Below are 20529 nucleotides of genomic sequence, written 5' to 3'. Positions count from 1 at the left end.
TGATGGAGGGATCCAAATGGTGCATTGAGTCAAACTGGTTTCAAACAGCCACAGCAACAAATCCCCTCAGTAAGTAATACTCAGGCAAAAGAAATCTTCCTTCCCAGTACCAAGTTTAAGATTACACCACTTCACAACTAGTGAAATCCTGTTGTGTTTTCTCATATTGGTTGGATTAAAGTCTCTGTTTGCCTAACCCACGTGATCTGGGAACTGAGTATGTTCACGTCTCACGACAACGCCGCATCGCTTCATGAAGTCTGTCAAATTGTACTCGCTGTGTTCTCTCATGTCTTCATCAGATCCACACTCGTCCATATTATTGTCCAAACACATCACATGCCCGATGGTGAAAAGTGTGAGAGAAGAGCTACACAGCAACTTCAACTTTATGTCAAAAAAAAGGAAAAAACAAGATGGACGACATAGTGACCGCTCTACATGAATTAGGGGAGATTATACATTTGAGTGTAGTTATTTTACAAGCAGTGTTACTGTATGTGCTTTAATTATTCCCGTTCTCTGAGTTAAACAACCTCACAAGAGACAGAGAGGTCTGTCTTTTGAGACTTACAAAACAAACTTGATGCTTTAGTCAGTATGACCCCGGATCAGTGTCAGATTCCTGTAGACTCTGTAGGAGGAGTTGACCCCTGCTGGCCATTTCAAACAATGCAAAGTTTAAGGCACTTCTGCACTGGTTTCACTTTTCAGACCTGGAAACTATGGTTATCTAAGATTCTCTCTCATCTCTCCATTGGGCATGATGCCTGTTCGGGCGTAATCCTGGCCATAGCTAACAGTGACCTAAGTTATGAATAAAACTGTAGAAGAGCTTTGTAAATTCCATAACCTACTGCGAAGCTGTACTTATATTAACAATATTGCACAGCCACTAACATCAACATGCAAACTTCTCATTAGCACACGTATGCTGTGTGTGTGGATTTAATACTTTACATGCGTTCTAAGACTGTTAAATTGATAACATTTGATGGTTAATACAATACAGGACACAGCTGAGACTGACAGTGAAGGTACGTGGTCAAAAACCCAAATACCTAATGTAATGTTAAAGGATCCCACTATCCCGAGGGAAACATGAATCTACAAACTTCATAGTAACCCATCCAATGATTACTAGTTAGATATTTAGCCTTCAGACAAAAATCAGAGGAAATCATAAGTCCTGTTATATATTATGTTAGTCCTTCCTGAAGCGATTAAGATGTTTCTAAGACTTAAGGATGTCTACAGGGTATCCACACTGCTCGCCTATCGTTTTTGTGTTGACAGTATGATTATTAGCTCATTTTTACCGCCCCGGTTTGCACTCGCTCACTTCAAAACTGAGAAAATCTTAATTTGAGATCGTCCCACGTTGCGTTGCTTGTTGTTATCGCACCCGTCATCACTTGAAGCTTCTGAGATTCACTGACTTTCAGTGGTCTCATAAATCACCTCTACTGTGGATGTCCCTTTAAGGCATTGATCACCATTAGATTGCTGTTGACCAGTTTGTTAGCATGTGTAATACTAACCGTGTGGTGGCTTGCCTGCATTTAGGTTTTCTTGCAGTCAAGTAAGAAGCGCTTAACTTTGTCAAATCCAAGAGGCAAAAGAACAAATAAACACTGCAGTGTGTAACCCTCCAGGTTGCAGGTCACGATGGTGCTTTGAGGGTCTCCCATTAAGAAACAGTACGTTCAGTGTGTGTGTGTTTGTGCAACACAGGGAGGTTAGGTTAGAGAGAAGATTAAGAAGTTCTAATCTCTTCTAGGTTGGTGGCAAGGCACAGTGTGTGTGTGTGTGTGTGTGTGTGTGTGTGTGTGTGTGTGTGTGTGTGTGTGTGTGTGTGTGTGTGTGTGTGTGTGTGTGTGTGTGTGCATTGATAACAGCTACTACTGGATAAGGAGAAGCTCGTCCCTCTGGTATGTCTTGATGGGCTACGTGCATGTGTGAGTACTCTAGCTAGCATCTGAAGCGCAGAACCGCAGGCTGACACCGTGACAGAGAAGCAACATGACACGACAATAACGCGACGGGCAAAGGATGACTTGTTTCTCCCCTCTCCTCCCCAGCTCGCTCCCTGTCCTTACTCCTTACTCCCCTCCTCCCCCTGTAATCACTCCCCTCTGTATCCTCCGTATATAATTTAGTAGCAATTCTGCTCTTCTATTCCCTCTGTCGCCCCTCCTCATGGAGAGACACAATGAGATATGACATTTCATTTGAGTTTCCCACCCGCCCGGCACCCTCGCTCCAAGAAATAAATAAATATTTCATTAGCAGCCTGAGCGAGAGAAGAAATAAAGATGCGCATGCACGTGCGCAACGCGGGACAACACAAACACGCGGGCGGACAAAAAAAAAACGGGGAAGGGAGAAAAAGCAATATAAACGCATTTGCACATTCATGCTCACATACAGGCCTCGGTCATTACACAAGCGGCACCTCGACACCCCACTTGCACACACGTACGCACAAGCACATGGCGTTTGGTTCGTGGAGGACCAGTGCAAACATGCTTTATGTGGACTGCGATAATGCAATCTCTGGCTTGAAATAGACAAGATAGATAAGTAATGAAGATAATGTATCTCCCTCTGTACCTCCTATCATCCCGCCTCTCTCGTTAGACTTCTTTATCATCTCCCTCCCTCGCCCGCGTTCTCTCTCAATCTCTCTCAGGTCTTACCTAGAGACTCTTGGCTTTATTGTCTTAATTAAAACAGAGCCTGTTTAATTATTTTAATCCACACTACTGCACAACAGGGACTCCTGAGGAGAGGGAGTGCTGCAGAGAAGAAGGAGGTGGTGGAAAAAAAGGAGGGGAGGGGGTAGCCCTGACATTTCAAATTAAGCTCTTCAAGTTCAAAAGCAAGAGTTCTTATCGCTTTTCCTCTCATTCATTTTCCCATTTCTGCCCTCCTCTCCCTCCATCTCTCCACGAGTCTGGCCTGTTCTTACTGATCTCCTCGTCCACCGCCACCGCTCTCCATCCTCCTCCTCTTTCCCTCTCTCTCTCCGTTGCCTTCCTTGTTCCTTTCGTCGTCCTCCTCCTCTTCACTACCTTTGAGAGATTAGCAGTTTGAAGAACAGCCTTGTTGAGAACCGTTTTCAAGTCCAGGACTTCAAACGAATCTGTGATTATTACAATACTGCGTGGAGTCACGTGTGCATCTTAAAAAAAAAACGCTTTTCTTATCTTAATACACACCCACACGCATGCAGATACCCTCACATACCAAAACCATAATTCACACTCGAGGGTGCAATCACACCGAGTGTGTTTTAAGTGGTTTATTTGAGCTCTCGAAGGTTTATGTGCCTACTTTGGTTTGCTTGGGTAAGTGAGAACAATACTGCGTGAGACCTGGGTCAAAACATGACAGCACTGTGGTCACAGTCATGTAAGCACATTTAAAGGGACACTTCACCTCAGAGTGAAATCTGTTTTTTCTGGCCAGTAAAACTGTTTAGGTGTGACTCGGCCAGTTTGCCGTTATAAGTAGATGTCGACCTTCCAAACCCAGTCACGGCATGGCTGCCTCTCCCTGAGCTCGGCTCTGCTGGAGGAGGGAGTTTTTCCTTCCCACTGTCACCAAGAGCTTGCTCATGTGAGGGGTCGCTTGGTTGTTGGTGTTTCTTTGTAGTATTGTAGAGCATTATGGAATTTATGGAATAAAAGGAACTTAAGAAATAATTCGATTCATGTGAAAAACCAAATGAACTTCAAGTATCACATTTGATTTGCTGTGTAAGTAATGAAGTCGCTAACCTCATTCTGAACAACACCTCATGATACCTCATCTGCAGCTACAACACGCTCTTCATTTTCTTATTTACATGTTTTATCGGCTGTTTGCTTTGTATGGACAGCAAAGGAAGACTTTACCTGGCTTCCTCTTTTTGCCGTCCCAATCAGAAGCCTTTCTTGAGGCTGAAGATTTTGATGTTCAACTGATCAATATCCACACAACAGTTTTCTTGTCAAGTGGAAAAGATGTTTCACTGATTTCTGGAGAGTGGAATCATTGGTCACCTGATTCATTTCATTATTAGAGTTATGTCATTATGATTGAAGGACACTGATTGGCTAAATTTAGTTGCACCTCAACATTGACTACAATTTTGTACTGAATTGTTATGTATGCTGGATATTTAAGATAAATATAAATAAGTAGCCATTACCTAGTTATTAGACAACTTATAGCTAACAACTTGCAATTAGCTATATAATAAATTAGCTAATAGCCTCAGAGTAAAGCGTTGCATTATTATTAATCTCTGAATCTCCTCCACAGCCTGTCTCCCTCCCCTCACCCATAAGGCTGCCCCTGCCTGAGCCTGGTTCTGCCAGAGGTTTCTTCCTGTTAAAAAGGAGTTTTCTTTCCCACTTTTGCCAAGCTGTCACCTGATTCTTGGGGTTTTCTCTCCATTGTTGTAGGACCTTTACCTTGCAACAATATGTTTCTTAAGGAAATTGTTGTTGTGATTTGTTGATATATAAAAAAGACTGAAAAACTCAACTAAATTACATGCAAAGTCCGCGGCCACGTACATCTTTTAAATACAGTCTATGGTTTCACTGAGGCTTGGTTAGATTTATGTTAACAATCTCTCTTTGCTAGTAATTACAGGGGAATGCATTGGAACATTTCATCCTTATTTCAGGAAAGTAGTTTCTGGCAGGGAACTAGCTGCTTCATTCATGCTTCACCCTCACTATTCATCAGCTGTCTGCCTACCAGCTGGCTGGTCGTACAGCGGGGATTTTACTGTATAAGCATTAACTGTTATGACACAGTCATGCCAACTCCATTTGCTGCCACAGCTCAAAGCTGCTGCTCTCGCTGATTTCTAGTAATGTTCCCGTGTGTGTTTATACAAGACTGAATGTCTTCTGCCATTTACCATAATTCTGTGATGTAACAATCTGTCTCAGACTGAACTGTGGCTGTTATTCTGGGAATTTCCAATCAATTCGACAACTCAAATGTCAGTTAGACGACGTCCCAGGCAGTATGGTGAGGACATACTTTTTTCCTTTTGGCTCTGCCCCAATAAAGAGGTTTTTTTTCACAGTATTACCTAATGTCTCGGAGAAACTGAGGATGTCCACGCACAGATATACAAACAAGCTTCATTATACTAAGCCGACTTTGTCAGTCTCCATCAGAGAGTGTGGGAGACAGTCTGAAGAGTTTTGTTCCCCGTGGACCGCAGAAAAGAGGGAGATGGAGAGGGTTGGGGGGTGGAGCGGTGATGAAAACCAGCGACAAATAGGAAATGGCAAGGATGGAGGGGCAAGTGCAATGGAGAGGGTACATTACATAATTTGTGTTCCCTCTTCTGTCTTTCTCCCTATTCGCTGTCTGATTAGTGTGACCTTGGTGCAGCCGCAGCTCACCTGCTCCTGTTGAACTCTGGGTAATGAAGCCAGCGTTTACAAATTGAGAAATAAACACCTGGCTCCCTGGGAATGGTAATAAGCTCTCTCTCTTGCTCTCTATCTTTATCTCTGCTCCATGCCCATTCACATTTCTGTCCTCCCCCCTTTATCCTCCTCCTTTATCTCGCTCTCTCACTTACATTTCGCTCCCCTTTTCTCTTCCATTTCCTCTCCGCCTTCCTCCTCCTCCTCCTCCCTCTCTCTATCTGATTCAGCAAGGAGTCTAAACTACCCAGATTTCCAGTTTACCTTCTGATTAAGGAGTGAGTTGAGCGTTTCTATTCCCTCTGTCTCCCTCCTCCGTTCCATCCCTCATTCATGTGCTGCCACGGTAACTAGCCTATTATCTGACAGTTCCACTCCACTGACCTGCCCAATAACAGCTTTCACATCCCTATAAATGCCCTGGAGAGAGCAGGAGAGAGAGAGGAAGACACAAGAAGGGGGAAAAGGTTGTGTGTGTGTGTGTGTGTGTGTGTGTGTGTGTGTGTGTGTGTGTGTGTGTGTGTGTGTGTGTGTGTGTGTGTGTGTGTGTGTGTGTGTGTGTTTGTGTGTGCATCAACGTATAAACCCTGGAGATTGCTCCGTGTTATAAACATTTACACCGGGCTAACAGATCATCTCCGAGATCCGGGATTGGTCCAACTCCCCCCGCCCGCCCCCCCGGCGAATTGAAAGCCCAAGATTAGCGAGATGATAGCTTTTCAGATTGGTGAGGAAACAGAGAAATGAGTTTCACCGACTGAGTTTACGGAGGATAGATTGGGACAGTTAAACGGTGGATAAATTGATGGTTCCCTCATTGTCTCTCCGACAGTATAGTGGCTAAATCTATTAACCATCAGCAACCCATCTTGGCGGCGATAGAAAGGAGATACAACAGACGAGGAGAGCAGGGGACCATGAAGGAAAGGTTTGAACAGGAGAAGTAAAAATACTTGAGGAGGGATAAGGAAGGTTAGAATAATAGAAGGCATGCTGTTAAAAGATATTTGACACTATTATTTACTGTATTTTTTTAATGCACATATAAATACAAATATATTCATGACACATATACACATTAAAATGTGTATGGCTCTGTGAGGCTGTACTACAGTTATTTTGGTTCTAAATATTACAGGTTATATAATTTAATACCTAAACAAATGTTCAAATACCTCAGATTTGTGGGAGATTTGTTGCATTACATACATAAAAACTACACAACTACTGCATCACAAATACAATGGGTGAAAGAGAGATTTTTCCCACCTCTGCATATCCCTAGTCTTTTGATGACTATGAAGCAGAAACTTCTGAGTTAAACCATACGGTGGCCCTGAAAGGTCAAACTTAAGAAAACGCTAGCAAATAGCACAAAACACAAGTGAAGTTGAATAAAACAGAAGAGAAATAGAAACAACAATACACCAAAAGGGCAGAAAAACACAACAGAAGTCATTATGCTACCAAAATTATGAACTACAATTCCCAGCACCACAGTGAACTGGATCACCAGTTTATGTGCGTGTACTCACCCACTACTTCATGTTACCTTCAGAACGGGCTCCATTCTTCACGGCACAGATTCAACAAGGTGCTGGAAACATTATTCCGAGATTTTGGTCCATACTGAGGTCATAGCATCACACAGTTGCTGTGTTACAGTTAGCATGAACTCATTCTCATGTTCAAGAAACCTGTTTGAAATTATTTGAGCTTTGTGGCATGTTATAAAGCTGGAAGCAGCCATCAGAAGATCAGTACACAGTGGACATGGTCAGCAACAACACTCAGGTAGGTTGTGGTCTTTAAACGATGCTCAGTTGGTAATAAAGGGCTAAAATTGTCCAGAGAAACTATCCCCCACACCATTACACCACACTGATATAAAGCACGACGGATCCCTGCTTTTGTTTGTTTTTTCCTCCAATTTTGATCCTACCATCCAAATGTCAGAGGAGAAATCTCATGAGACTAGAGAACATTTCCAGTTTTCTTTTGTCCAGTTTTGGTGAGCTCTAAGCTGATTGTAATGAAGCGTGTAGGAACTCTGATAAGGTCTTTTTCTCAGTAGCTAGAGTATGCTGTGATGTAATGGATTTCTGTTTGATAACAGTTATCTTTTAATTTAGGTTTATATTAAAAGTATTGTTATCCTACACTTATATATCACACAGTTTATTTTTTACTAGCAGAGAGTAGAAAACAAGAGTTTGTCTTACACACTACTGCACATACAGTACTGTACTATTCAAACCCAACACGCACAACTAATCCTTCTTGGAAAATTAACTACATCAAGTCCTTGTCACATTAGAAAGCTGATAAATTACATTTGATAAAAGTCTTTTCTTTAGACTGGGTCAATACGCTGTCTGTGTATTTGAGTGTGTGTGTTTCTGTGCAACACATCAAAGTCAGGGAGTTTGAAAGGAAACACTAGAGGATGAATTTAATGAGTCCATTAAACAGAGTGATTAAACAGAGTGACAGGCAAATGATGAGGATGGTTTTAATAAAAGTTATCTTCCTAATCCCACAATCTGTAACTATCTGCTCCAACTTGCTTAAGTCCACATAAGGTCTGGATTTATAGTTTTGCTATGAATCTGCAGTAACGTGAAAGAAGCCCGATCATGGCTACCCCCACTGCCCAACCTATAAAGACACCGTGGAAAAACCAGAACTAGAACTACTGCCTTGCAGTCTCGTGACAACCAGTCAAACACAACTATCTGGATTTTAAAGGGGATTTAATAGGTGGTCACAAAAGATTAGTGTCACCGATTCAAAATCCAACCAAATATGGTCACAATTTCCCATTTTCTTACTGAGATATGGCATTTTTTTCACACCTATATGTTTTTTTTTTTTACTTTTTATGTTTCCTATAATTTCAAAATTTATGATTAAAATGCCAAACACACATTTCATTTGATCTCTCTGTGCCCTCTGTTATTAGATAACATAATGCATAAACATAATGGGACTGATTCGTTTTATCATTTTTAATGTAACTATTATTTAACCAAAGAGTACCCTGAGATTAGGATGTCTTTTTCAAGGGAGACCTGCAACACCATTACAATGTTGCAAGATAAAAATCAATGATGTACATGTACATTGTAAATGGATGGAAAATCCTACCCACTCCATTGCAGTATCACTTTCTCCTGAGGGTTTCTGAAGACAGTGGTGTGTGTGTGTGTGTGTGTGTGTGTGTGTGTGTGTGTGTGTGTGTGTGTGTGTGTGTGTGTGTGTGTGTGTGTGTGTGTGTGTGTGTTAATGTGGACCCGAGGAAGAGAAGGAGAGCAGAGATCACGATGTCTGGGATGTTTTTGAGACGCTCTGAGATGAAAAAGGTGAGAAGCGCCACAGGAATGGTTTCCCATGATCCCGCCTGACCTGACCTGGGCTCGACTGGTGGTGATGGTGCGTGCGTGAGTGTGTGAGCATGTTGGGTGGTGCTAGCTTTTCGTCTGGCTCACTACTGTAAACAGCGTTACTTCTGGGCAGAGGGTAGAATCCACTTTAAAAATAAAGTGTCTTTTCCCACATCTGCACACATTATGTGGACACCGCTGAGGCGACGTCTGTTTTCAGCTTCAGAGCATTAGAGCATCATCAGTCAAACACCAAAACATTCACAGTTCAGGAGCGCCCAATCTAATCTGTGACCGTGTGCATGTTTGCGCATTTGAGTGTGTTAAAGAGGCAATGATAGCTCAGCGAGGATAATAAACCCTGAACCAATCACATATCAGTTTCATCAGGGGAGTTTCCAACATCCCTCGCTCTAATTGGTTATCATGTAATCCAGTGTCCCTAAAGACCTGCCTGTCTTTCTAGCCATCCTTTGCTCCCTCTTTCTCACTCTCACCATCTCTCCTTCTGCTGAGCTGTCGGTGCAGCTCACTTCATCCCACTTTTCTAAACCGTCCTCCACATTTCCCCAATTTCAGTTAAACTTTTACAGCGATTTCATTTCTCTTCCCTCATTCCTACCTTCTCGAGAGCGTGAGAGGAAAAAACGGCACCCTTCACTGTTCTTTCCCATTTTTCTCCTCCTTGATGTCTCACACTTTCCATGCATTGATCTGCTCCCATCAATGTTTCTCCCCCATCTTTTCCATATATCACGCTTCCTCACTCCCCCCCCCCCCCCCCCCCCCCCCCCCTCTTTAGGGGGAGTCATTGAGTGTGTAATCGCTTGGTTACGGTGTGTCAGTCTGCGTCTGAACCCACCATCTGTCCTCTGGGCTTGCGTCTGGGGATGCAGACACACACTCTCTCTCTCTCACACACACACACACACACACATACACACAAACAGTGCAAATATACAGACTCACACCGTCGAGCCAAGCTCATTCACACCACAATATGATGACAGCTGTATCACCCACCTATTGACATGAGCTGTCAGAGGGGCAGTGAGTAACATAACACATTATGACATATCCCACACACCCAGGTGGCGACTCCAGTGTACACACATTGTGATGGGTTAGAATTGTTCTTCAGTTATGGCCTAACCTCATTTTGGTACATGGCTATAATTTGATTAAAGGATTAGGACATGTGAGGCATGAGGCCAGAAATATTTACATGTTCCCTGTTCTGAATAGGTGGTGTCCACCGTTTGCTGACTTGCAGGTTAGGATATGAACACCATTAGCTATAGTTAAGCTAGAAGCTTACATTTTTAATCAGTGAGACAGATTTTTTTTAGTTACAGTTGTATTATTTGGGCTGATCATTCAATGAGAGGGGGTTTCACTCCCATCCAGACTGTAAAAGTGCTCGAGCTTTGAAGTAATAGTGGCAATAAAGATATGAATAATAATAACAACAGTTATAACAATAATGTGTTTTTAAGTTGTCTCTTCTTATGAACATTCAAAAAACTTCAGAATAAAAGCAAAGAGAGACTTATCATCACAAGTTAGAAGCTGTTAGTTATTGTTCATCAATGTTTTATGTGTGGTGTGTGTGTCTTCATGTCTACATGGAAAAGAAGTACCAGGGGAATAAAGAAATGAAAGATGAAAAATTGATGAGCAAACTAAAATCAGTGGAAATCCACCTGCAGCTGCAATCAAGCTGTATAACAGAAGCAGTAGTACCAGTAAGCAGAGCTACAGAGGCGTCCTCCTTAAACGATGCCATAGACAGCCTAGCGCTAAAAAAACAGATGGCCAAGCAGTTTGGATTTGGCCCAGTGTTTATCAATGGAAATCAGAGTATCTGTGAGAGCTCAGACGGTGTGAAGGACGTCGCGTAAGTGAAAAACCAAGGATTGCTCCACAGCACAACACTTATCACAACGGCAACATGAAGCTGGCTAAAGAACTTTAAAAGAAGACCATTTGTTTTTTAGAAGTAATGCAAATTCTGTAATGGGATATTACACAGAGTTGTAATCAACAACTGGTCCCATGAAACTACTTCATAGTTCAGTTTTTTAAGTAATAATTTACTTTGTTTGCAGATGGAGTTTAAAACTTTAATAGATATCTCCTTGCTACTGCTAAATGGAAATGCTTAGGATCACTGGTTTACCCCCCGTACTCGTATTAGTAGCAACACTGACTGGCAGTTTACTTTATGCATCTCCATACAAATCCTTGCATGGACCAGTAACCACTAACATACTGAGTCAGAGTCAGCCACAACACCACTCAAAGCTAATTCATAATTAGCTTATATTGTCTTATCTTGCTTCTCTGAACAGGAAGCCTGTTTTGTGGAGCAATTTATACTTCACCCAAACATTATTGTGAAACCTCCACCAGTTGTTGAGGCTACTATAATTAGTTACCTGGATGGTATATAAGGAGTTAGATAATTATTGATTTTTTTTTTGTTTGTTTTATTTTGAAAAGAAACACAAACATTTCCCCCCACATAGCAAGACGTATAACCTTTGGTTAGGACATCATCAACTTAGCTCAAAACTATGACATTTTGCAACAAATGATTTTATTTTGCAACAGGTCAGTAACATGATTCGGGTATAAAAAAGAGCATCTTAGAGAGTTTCAGACTGGCAGGGATTCACCATTAACAGGCAGAAGGAATACTTTTAGGAGTTTAGGGATGACTCGCTCATCACTGGGGCAAAGGTTACAGAGGTACTGAGAAAACTCTTCAGTGGTCCGTCCCCTGGGGTGGATAAGATTTGCCCCAGGCTGTGGATGTCGTAGGGCTGTTTTTGTTGACCCACCTGTGCAACATTGTGTGGAAGTCATGGACAGCATCAAAAATGTATTTTGGTCTCAAACTATTCATTGATTTGTAAACCAACAGAGGAATTCAGGTAGGGAAAGCCAGGTCACTCAACACACTGGAAACTCATGTAAAGGTAAAGTGATCCAACTTCTGGTCTTCGTTACTCTACAGATGAAAAAAAAATCAGGCTGATTTAAGTATGCACAATGTGTCTGTGTGATAATCACTCATTATTTGCAGTCATTTCAATTGCTTTTTGAATAAGTGAGGCATTACCAGGCTGTGGATTCCATCCTTTTGTGCATTTTCTGCCACTTATTCCTGCAGCCGATCCCAGGGCGAGAGGTGGTGTAGAGCCTGGACTGATCGACAGTCAGATGTTGGACAAGCATTCATACTCACATCCAATTCAAGATCATAAACATTCTTGTCCTTGGATTGCAGGAGGCATGTAGAGTACTTAGGAAGAACCCACACAGGGCCAGCCAGAGCATGCACAGAAGGGCACCAGCCAGCAGATTTGAACCCAGGACGTTCTTGCTGTGAGGCAACAGTGCCAACCACTGTGCTCTCTGCCTGCTAGAACCATCAGCAGAAACCCCAGAGACATCATCTCACCGAACGTGTGCGTGTGCTGACTTTGTGTTTCAGATTAGAAAAGGCTTGTCAGTATGTACTAGTGTGGTTGTAGATATAGTGTTAAAGAAGTGGGCCAACACGGCTGTTTCAACAACAAAAACAGTGAAAGAACAAAAGAGAAGAAAAGATGAGAGAAAACACTATATATTTCCATCCACTGCACAGTGAGGCAAGCTGAGAATATGTGCATAACAAACCAATTATACCTCATCACAGCTGCATGGAAGTAAAAAGGCATCAGTGCATGAAATAGTCTGTTATGATAAGAATTAAAATAGTTTATCACCATCAGATCTGGAATAGTGTGGTGTGATAAGAACTAAACAGCCAGAATATGAATGCGGTACACAACTGCATCCTTTGATACATGCCGCAGGTTTCACATCAGTGGAAACACCAGCCAGCGAGGCCCATTTAGAACACTTAAAACAGCGCTTTGATCACATTAGTTCAGAAGAAAAAGGCACAACTTTTACTGTTTAGTTTCCAAACTAATATCTCAGGCTGAAATTTGTCAGTGTTTAATTCAGCATTCAGCCCGAGTCCCTTTTTTAGTTTCACCAGAAAAGCAACAGAAACAGGAAACCGCGCAGGGACAATGTGAACAATAAATCCTCATTCTCTGCAGGGTTTTCTAAATTTGACCCTCGTGGCAGTTCAAACGAGGTTTTTACTATCACATACTCACTTTGGCTCGCATTTAGAGTCCACTGAAGCCACTGTTAGTCCGGTCTGATCAGAGCGGCCATTTGCTTTGGAGGTGAAAGCTACAACAACAACACAATTTTCCAGAGCCAAAATTCAAGCAGTTAAAGTCATATTTTAGAGACAGATAATAAACCCTCAGCATTATATTAAATAAATATATTTAATGTGAGGTACGTAGCTTGTTTTTTACAACAGATAGTTTGATTTTAGTTGCTTGTTACTTATATTCAGAGTAATTGATACAAAATCTGACAAAAGAAGAATACTTGGAGTGATTTTAATCAACCTGTGAAGAAATTACACAGAACAAAGGTCAAACGATCCACAGCGAAACTTGAAGTATATTCACAACCCCACTACTTTTCTTATTTTTTATACTGGGACTTTCTGTTTTAGTTTCTTGTTCTTGTTCACCTAATTTTTCTGACTTTCTTCTGATTGGCTGCCCCTCCTAGCAAAAAGCAGGTGGGCGGGGCTTCTGCACTCACAGAACAGCAATATACTCACATCAATCTACAATCTACAGTTAGACACTTCTGACACTTTAGGAACTTCATCTTTCTTTGGCATAAGCTGCTTGAACAGAAGACAAATAGTGACATCTTCCCTGAGAGGGCCGCCTCGTACAGGAGGTGCAAGGAGCACAGCGGTACAGAGGAGAGGGTGCTGGGTAATTTATGCTGACATCGAATCGCCGTCATACTGAAAATCAGTGTGAGAGACACATTAGATGTGTGTGTTTGTGTGCGACTGTGCGTGATAGATGGCTCCTCTCGTCCTGACAGATGCTGTAGAATCACTCAGCCACACCAGCCCGGCTGGTTACCGGGGGCAACCCTGTAAATCTGACATTATGGGCTGTTGACAGGAGAAACGGTTGTTATCATAACCCGTAGTGAGTTACAGAAAGCACACATCCCTCAAGTTTTCAGTATGGTCGGGATATAGCGTTACGCACGCTCAAAGAGTCTGAAAATGAGAGAACGATGGAGAAATCGTTTGAGTTTACAGCTCAGTAGCATATAAAGGTGCGCGAGGTTCAACAAGGTGTGCAAATGTGTGCGTGGAGGGGTTTGAAAGAAATTATGTCTGTATGTTTTATATCTAAGCAAGACAGCTTTGATAGAGTGAAGTGATGAGTGTGGGAAACCTTGAGACGAGCAGGTCACAGGAAACAAGATATCTTACCTGCCCCTCGCTAATCCTCACCATGAAATTACCTATACACACACTCATACATGCACACACACTCGTACATGCACACACACACACACACACACACACAACAATCTCATCTGTTATGGATCTGGATTAATTTCACGATTACGCTTCTTTTAACTCAAATACTGTCTGCACGTTCGTCATTGTCTTTCTTTCCTTGAGTCCTGCCTCCCTTTCCTCCTCAGTCTGGGTGTTCCAGTAGTAATGGGGTGTGCTGTGGGAGCAGCAGGAATGGCCATTACCATCCACGGATCACTGGCAGAGGCCTGCACACAGCGGACTCAGAAGAGAAAAGGGAGAGGGAGGTCAAAAAGGTGCCACGAATGGGGGAGGGAGGGCAGAAGAAGGGAAGGAAGGGAAAAGATGGCTTCAGGAGCAGGATATAATTTCATGCAGTTATTTTAATGAAGTCATTTCCAGTCGTCGCAGTGATGGAGGACTTCTAAGTAGTAGATAGATTAAACCACTTGATGGATTCGATGCAAATATAATCACACGGGCTAGCGTACTTTGTGCTGCATTTTTCTTGTTGTGACAGGATTTTGGAAGGAAATCGCGTTGAAACGCGCCTCGAACCCAAAGAATTACGAGAGCGAAAACAAGGAAAGATTTATTCCTCTCGGTAATTTTACATGTAATGTATCATATTTTATCTGTTCATCTCGTGACTGATGAAATCAGCAGATGGATGGAGGAAACATTTATAACAGGAGATAATAAAGAGTTATAAGAATTTCGCTCCAGACCGAGGGATGTTAGTGAATGATTAATAAAAGGCTCTTCCTCCACAATATTACAGTATTATCAAGCCTGCACAAGCAGATCTTTTTTTTTGTTTTCTTTTTTTACTACAGTGTAACATGGATACATTTATATTCTGTGTGCTATGAATATAGTTCCTATATTTATTCTGCAATGATGGCTGCAGACAAAATAAAGCACGGTGAAGATTTTGTGGGAATTGTTTTGGTGCTTCAATGCAGTTTAAAAAAAAACCCTCTGTGGATGTGGGGAAAATGACAAAAATGTCACAATCACTAACAAAAACCACAGTTCACTTGTACTCAGAGATGAATTGGTTATATTTTGGAGGTCAAAGGTCATGGACCCAAGACATGTTTTTGGTCACAACCTAAAAAATACAGGAGTAGAAATCATAATCACAAAGAAGATGGACAAGAGAGCGGCTCCAGAAGTAAATCCCAACGGACTCCAGTGTCAAAACACCCAACTGTACAGCAAAAAGTCAACATTGCAGTACAACAAAAAATGGCTGTAAAGCTGTGTGGCCTTTGGTGGAGCCAGTAGCTGTATGCCAGTTATCACCTCAGCTTAGTTGAGTTACAGACATTATTTCACTGTTAATAGCCCACCTTCCACATTCTTTCCACTCAATTTGCAAATATAACTTGCTGTGCAGTGAACTACTAATTCAATTCAATTCAATAAAACTTTATTGATCCTGAAGGTTGTCCCCGAAGGAAATTGGGTACCAACCCAACCAAGAGGTCTGCACTCGAGTTTGGTGAAGGAAATTCTAAATATGTTCACACTAATTAGGCCCCAGTCTCACAAGCCTAGAAACCACTTGTTGACTGCTTGGCAAACCCTGGTCACAAGGGACACATGAGTAATTCCCCAATCAGGTTGCAAGTTGTTGCTGGAGGTTGCTTCCTGTCACTAGGTGAGATTAGTCACAAAGAGAAAATCTGCTACGACTTGGTTTGGTCGCTGTAACCAAACCCAAAGTTTGCAATGCAAAGCAGGGGTGGAGAATTTTCACCTTCAACGAAAAAATTTGGCTTTTTGGTAATGTCTTGTTGTCAGCGGTAAGATGCCGATTTCTCTTTGAAGACAAAAGCTCTTGATTTCTGGTTTGCGTTGCATTTCAGGAATCTGAAACTTCAGGTTTTGCTGCCGCTGAGGGGTTAGTTAGCATGTGTTTGCAGTTTTTCATTTCCATGTGAACTATGGGCAACTGTGGCAATCTCCTAGCAACTAAAGGAAGGTTTTTGGTGTAGCATTGGTTTTTATGACTCATCATTGGTCATCAACAGTCAGCAACCACTCACCAATCGATCAGGGAACACACATTTTTCCAAGGGGTCACCAACCTGCCCGACTAGTATCTTAGCAAACATGCTCACCTCTGGCTCAAAACACAGACATAACCGCCTCCAAAATGCTAAAACTCAGGGCTTCGAAGAGGATTTCATATTCCACAGCCGATATAACTAACCAAGCTAAAATTTAACACAGATGTCTAGGAGGAAAAAATGGTGAAGCACTGACTGTTTGAATATAAAGGTCAAAGGTCAAATCTGGACATGCATGGATGTGTCCTGCAACCTGATTAGCTGACAGGGATATACAAACAAAAGGCAGTAACTCAATGGATGTCTTGTGAGAGCAGCAAAATAAACACATCACCAAATAATCCACTAAGAATGAGCATTACATGTGAGGGACTGGCCAAAGCAGCAGACAGATCGCAAGGTTTCATTTGGTTCACTTTTGAAACTGCCTTATGTAATACAAGGTAAATAAAGCCATTCAGCTAAGCCTCATAATCAGATGACCAGTGGCTGCAAGGATTTCTGTGAGATGCAAACAATATATTTATGATGTTTACCTCAGGAATATCTCAATAAAGGGTGAAAATAAAAATAAAAAACAGACTTTGCAGATTACAGTCTATCTCATGGTAACAGTTTTATTGAATGGATCAAAAGAATCCATCTGGTGTCAAAACATTGCGCTTTGTAAACTCCACCATCCATGTACTTAGCAAACTAAACTACTTTCTACATCTTTGGAAGATAGAGATCCCATTATTGGGGTCTTTCAAACAGTGCCCTTTTTTGGTTAGTAATACTTATCTATAATGCAGTAATAAACTATTCATTAACACAGATGATGCAATTAGTTATGGATTTAAAAAGCAAACAATTTAGAAAGACAGACACAAGAAGTATCCGAACATTCCTTCTTCCAAAATCAGAACTGTTATGAGAGGACTATGCAGTCATTGATATTCTGGTTCTCGTGCGAGCCGCAGCCGTGTGGCAGGTTATACCGGTGCTGACCTTTCTGTTGTAACACCCCCAGTATAAAAGGAAGTGCCATACAAAGAGCTCTATTAACAGAGAAACCAGATATAATGGGGAAACAAGATGGGCCTTTAATGGGGACAGGCAGGGCTGTCAGCATGCATAATGTAACAGTCGTGTTAAAACAACACTGGGCTCTGTGTGCTCCCCCTTTAAACACACACACACACACACACACACACACACACACACACACACACACACACACACACACACACACACACACACACACACACACACACAAAGACATGGTAGCAACCCTATATGAGAAACCCAAGTTATTAATTCACACACTGGTCTTCATCTATGAAATATTCTCCATGCACAGCGCACATTTCTCTTGCAAGGATGGGAATCATTGTTGTGTGTAATTATGAAGACAATGTTCGGAGGGATTATCAAAGAAGTAAGGGGGAAGATAAGAAAGCGGCAGATGAAGAGGGTGCGGGGATGAGAAGAAAGGGAAGTAAAGACGGATAGAGAGAACGGAGGAGGTGGTGAGAACGGAGAGATGAGGATGGAGAGAGGAGGGGAAAGATTACCCCTTCTTTCTGTTTGTCGAGCTATCGTTCCCTCTCCCGTCTCTCTCTTCGCCTCTCCCTCCTCCCTTGTTCCTTCTTTCTCTGTATTAGCATGATAAAGACGTGGTGAAATAGGGCAGCCGGCAGGTCTTTGGACATGGAGACAATGCTATCGCCAGAACAGGCGTCTATACAGCGGGGGGAACAGCCACCGAGGGACCATACACCAACACACACTCGCTAACTTATGGCTGCAGACACAAACACGCGCACACACACTCGTGATACAAGCCCATACAGATAGACAAACATGTAAACACACACAGAACAGTGGATTATAGCGCCCAGGAGGATTTAAACAATAAAGGTAACATACAACCAAAGACAGCAGTCTCCAAACTGGGATGTATAAACACAGGAAATGCATGCAGCAGGATTGTCCCTCATGTTTTACTCATTAAGTTGGTTTGCTAAGTTAAAAATTGTGCTAATTAAAGCTGCTGTCAGTGTTTTGGAGAGGCCCAAATACTTCATGTGAGTGGGAATCCCCAATAAATGTCCTTTTAAACCAGATCTGTGCTTGTTGCTTCCTTTTACAAACTTTCTTTCAAAAAGTTACAGGCAAATCAAATAAATGCATATATATATATATATATATATATATATATATATATATATATATATATACATGTATATATATAATTGACTAAGATGTATTTCGAGTTAAATTTATATTCATAAAAATGTCCCTGTAGTTTTGTAAGTTTTGCATACTAAAACACTGACTACCAAATAAATAAAATCATGAATTGAATCTCTCTTTTTATGGAATTTTTTGGTGTAACACGAGAGAAAAATGACAGAATCAATAAAAAAACAACTGATTTCAAAACAGCTCATGTACACAAAGGTTAAAAAAAAGTACACAAACAGCCATGGTGATTGTGACAAAAAAAAAACAAGAAAAAAAAAACAAGTGATGCTTATTGGGAGTTATAAAATCCACATTCAGAGGAGGTTGGGGTAGATGGATGGGTAAAAATGAATTGACAATAGTAGGCTAACAAAGCATGAGTACATAAATAACTGTATGAAAGTGATTTTTGAACATTTGTAGATTTTCTTTTCAATAAACATGCTCTGACTGGCTTTTACATTCATGAATAAATTAGCAATACGAGAAACCGCAAACCTTTTTTCACTGGATGTATTTGGATGTGTCATAGCTGGAAACACACAGTTGGAACTAATGAAACTAACGAGCTTGGCACCAATAAAATATCCCAATAAGTATGCATGACACTGCATTTATGTGCTCCCCTGATGTTACCATTTGTTGTTTTTCTGCCATTATTGTGTTCATTGCACCATTAACTAAATATTTAAATTCATCCACCATGTTTTCCTCTATTGTATCAACAAATTACATTGTTTTTCTTAGTCTAGAAATAAAATTTTCCAATTATTCTGATGTTTTATTATTTGGGCGTTTTGCAGGATTTTTGTTAGGGTTTCAAAGTTTGTGCAATATTACTGTTAACAACTTGGTTGAGGCTTATAATGACAAAATTGAGTGGCTAGTTAAAAAAACAATTAAAACTAAGAAACTGTACATAACAAAATATACTTACATTTGTTGCCCTCTGTAGTAAATTATTACTCAGGAATGTCCACTTATTGGAACACTGCTTAATGGGCAGATTGTCAGGCTAATCACTGAGATGCACACAAACTTACTCACACACACACACACCTACACACAAACTTGTCTTCAGTGGAGGGTGCATCATCACAGATCTAGAACGTTCTCCAGGTCAGACCCAGAGCCACAGCCCCCCTGGGATGCCCGGCCACCTTGGTAGCGGAGATCCAGGCCAAGGCACAGCTTTCCTTTCGCCTCCCCTTTTTTTTTTCTTGAGAAAAAAAAAAACACATCATGGGTCATAACAAATCTACACACACATTTACACTAAAATACACACAGTCACACTTGCATGCAGACACATAATGTACTATGTGTAAACATAGTGTACGCACCAGCATGGATCACAAGCAGTTCATGAACCTGTGACTGTCATCCAACCCTAACACACACACGCAGGCCACACGTGACACACACACACACACACACACACACACACACACACACGCTCGTACTGTCAAAACATACAGAACTGCACAAATGCTGCAATGATCACCACAAGTGATTCTCAGTCTGTAGCTACTCAGCGTTGAATCAGTAATAAACAAAACTAAAATAAGTATAAGAGGTAAGAGGGCTAATCCAAATATACTGTAATGAAAATGCATTTTTAGAGGGAATTCTCAGTATACAGACCAAAATGCTGCATTTACTGTGTTGTTTAAAACATTAAAACAAACAACAGTAAATTACATTAGAAATTAAACATGAAAAGCATATGGTGCAGGCCATCAGGTAGGAGCCAGAATCTCAAATTAAAAGTGCCGCTTGATTTTACCACATGTATTGTCAGCTGACTCTAAATCAGACAGCTGGCACTTTGTCTAAGCTGTTCCACAGTCTTTCATCCTATCGTCCTATCTTATCGTTTTAACAACAGTTCCTCTTTAAGAGGTCAAATAATTTGCATAAAATAATGCAGCAACTAAAACAAGGCTGGAGCAAAAATGTCAAAG

Source organism: Rhamphochromis sp. 'chilingali', assembly GCF_963969265.1.
Source record: "Rhamphochromis sp. 'chilingali' genome assembly, chromosome: 4".
NCBI classification, from domain to species: domain Eukaryota; kingdom Metazoa; phylum Chordata; class Actinopteri; order Cichliformes; family Cichlidae; genus Rhamphochromis; species Rhamphochromis sp. 'chilingali'.
Note: the sequence above shows the minus strand (reverse complement) of the source record.